The following is a 3,187-nucleotide window of genomic DNA, read 5'->3' on the forward strand; positions in this document are numbered from 1 at the left end:
GCCTACTTTTCTTTTCGTTTTATGTTCTGCCATGTGGTTTTTGGTGCATGTTTTTATAATTTTTTTGCATTGATAGTATGATAAAAAAATTTTGGTTTATGTTTCGTGAAATGGTTAGGGAGAAGTTTTGGTTTCCATGCATTTTCATGCATTTTTCTTTTCTAGTTTTCAAAACTGTTTTGCACTCATTTTTGGCTCTATTTTGGTGAAGTTCTCCTACATATTTTTTGTCCATTTTCATGTCTATTTTAAGATTGTAGGCTTATATTTCATGTTACATTTATGCATTTTTACTTTGGGTAGCATTTAGCTAATTAGATTTTCATTTTAGACCTTTATTTTGCTTCGGTTTGAATACTGTTTTGCTCATTTTCTAGTCAGTTTTTGGCAAAGGGTTCCTGCACCTCTTTTGCTTTTTTTCATGTCTATTTTTATGTATTAAAACAGTTTTTGTAAATTCCTTAGGTAGGATTACATTTGTCAAGCATTTTAGTTGATAGGTCTTAGTGTTCATGCATTCTAGTATTTTAGTTTGTATTTAATTTTCTACATTTTGTGTTCTATTTTACGGAGGGTTCACTTGCATCTTTTTGGTCCATTTTTGAGTCTATTTTAAGGTAAAAAAACATTTTTTGCAAATTCCTTAGGTAGGGTTAAATTTGGATAGCATTTTAGGCCATAGCTTGCATTTAGTGTGCATTTTTTGTTTCATTTTGGACTTTAACTTTCTGCATTTTTTGTTGGTCTTCAAACCTGTTTACATACATCATTTTTAGTCCATTTTTAGGTCTATTTTTAGTTCAATTACTTTTTATAGTATCATATAGATTTTGGTCATTTTCATTCGGTAAAGTAGGCTAAGTTGCATTTTAGTTTTAATTAAGGTGTTTAGCAATTTTTATTTATTTTGTTTGTTGTTCTACATTTTTGTATGTCATTTTCATTAAATATTAGCTTACATTTAATTTTGGTTGTATGTCTTAGGATTTAGGTTAGTTAATTGAGGAGTTTGCATATAGTATACGAGGTGTTCAATCAAATGCCTCAATGAAAATTGATGGCCATTTCATTTAGGATTTTATTTTAGCTTTTAGATCACCTTTAATTTTTATTTTTAGGACATCACTCCATGCATTTCCATGCTATTTTCATGTTTAATTTTTGTTACGTACATTTCATGCATTCTAGGCTAGATTAGGATTTTTAAGTAAGTTTATTTTTAAATTAAATGCTTATTATACCATTTTTATTTTGTTATGTTAATTTCACTTTTTATTGCTAATTCCAAGTTATGTTTTCCATCCCTTTACTCTTAAATTTCAAATTTAAATTATGCTTTTAATTATGTTTAATTTAGTTTTTGGTTTTGCTATTTTCCATTTTTAGCAACTTGACATTTTAGGAATTTGGTTTTTTTTTTTAGTAATTTTCCTTAGAGATCTTTAACCTCCATAATTTGTAGTTAAATTTAGGTTTTAATTATCTGGTAATTTTATTAGATTAATCTTAGGTTAACTAAATCTTAAAAAAAAAATAGTAGGACCAAATATACTCGAAAGGTTGACATTGGTAATTGCCCCTAGGTTTAGAACTTCTAGATCCTTGAAGGGACAATATCCGAAATACTTCAAATCTTTATTACTTTAGCGACCCGTACACTTGTAATACTCCTAATGGGTAGTAACCCCTACACATCGCTTTTAATCTTTACTTTTCTTTGTACCCAAACCCTAAATTTCCATTTATTTAGATATACAATCGTAGGTTTTTGCTTTTGGTAATTATAACCAACCTAACATTACATTCTATAATCCTTAAGGAGGCGATATTGGAATATTTTCTTTTATTACTTGATCTGAGCACTTGTAAATTATACGAAAAGCAACAATCAAGCTTTTGGCACCATTACTGGGGATTATATTGGTGTTCTCAATATCAATAAAGAATTCTTAATTTTTTATAATCTAAACCTTTTCTTTTATTTATTTACTTTTCTTTTGCTTTTCTTTGATCTTTTCATGTTTGCATGCGTAGATCTAAAAGTGTTCACTTAGTTACTATTGATTAAGAAATTGAAAGAACCTTTAGAAGAAGAAGAAAAAAGCAATTAGCACCACCTACACCAACACCCATGGCTAATGCAAGTAATGAAGAGCAAAGAACCTTAAGGGACTATATAGTTTCAATGTATATGGCTTTCAACCATCCAAAGGCCAGCTAGCCAAGCCAATAACATTGAGGTAAAGCCTTTAATTATACAAATGGTCTAAACTTTTATGTCATTTAGAGGGTTACCAAGTGATGATCCTAATCTCTACCTCTCTAACTTTCTTGAATTATACTACACTTTTTGCTATAACGGTGTTTATGATAAAGCAATTAGACTAAGATTTTCTCTTTTTTCTCTCAAGGACAAGGTGAAAAGTTGGTTGTCATCATTACCACTTGGTTTCATCACAACATGGGATGATTTGGGGTCCAAAAGTTATTTGCAAAGTTTTTCCCATCACCCATGATAGTAAAACTAAGGAATGAGATCACCACCTTTTTGCAAATAGATGGTGAAACATTATATGATGGATGAGAATGATTTAAGGAGCTTATAAGAAAATGCCTACACCTTAGATTATCCCAATGGCTTCAAATCTAGATCTTTTACAATGTTCTTACACTACTCATGAGAACCACCTTAGATTTAGTCATTGAAGGAGCAACTATGAGCAAGATGCTTGAGGAAGCAAATGAGCTTATTAAAGAAATGGGTAGGGCATGGAAAGAAAGGTTAGTAAAAAGTCTATTAGTTTTTTTTAGGTTAATGTTATTATTTTTATCAATTTCCAACTAGTTGCCCTTAGCAAAAAGATTAAAGCCTTAGGAAGCCAACCCTAAGCCAAACATGTGAATGCTATAAAAAATCCTTTTATCTCCTCTGACATTTATGAAGGACCCTATTCCACTGAAATATGTCAATTTCAGGTAGAACCAATCCACTTTGTTCAACACCACAACTTACCCATCCTTGAAACCATAGCACACCAGTAATCTACCTTACAATATCAAGCCAAGACTATTGAAAACATAATATCCCAAGTAACCACAATAGCTGAAGACATCTTGAAGTAATAAGAAAAGGTAGTAGCTATAACTTTAAGGAGTGGAAAAACTTTGCTAGACAAACCATTTGCCT

General features: G+C 30.5%; 1 non-coding gene across 1 annotated transcript; it reads right to left on the reverse strand.

Moving 5' to 3' along the window:
* Positions 1 to 2,521: 2,521 nt before the first annotated feature.
* On the reverse strand, positions 2,522 to 2,628 carry LOC149514684 (small nucleolar RNA R71). Its single transcript, XR_016328378.1, has one exon. It is a non-coding gene; the product is annotated as a small nucleolar RNA R71 (small nucleolar RNA).
* Positions 2,629 to 3,187: the final 559 nt, after the last annotated feature.

Source organism: Durio zibethinus, chromosome 15 (genome assembly GCF_047325235.1).
Source record: "Durio zibethinus cultivar Kanyao isolate XHJ-2024 chromosome 15, ASM4732523v1, whole genome shotgun sequence".
Classification (NCBI taxonomy): Eukaryota; Viridiplantae; Streptophyta; class Magnoliopsida; order Malvales; family Malvaceae; genus Durio; species Durio zibethinus.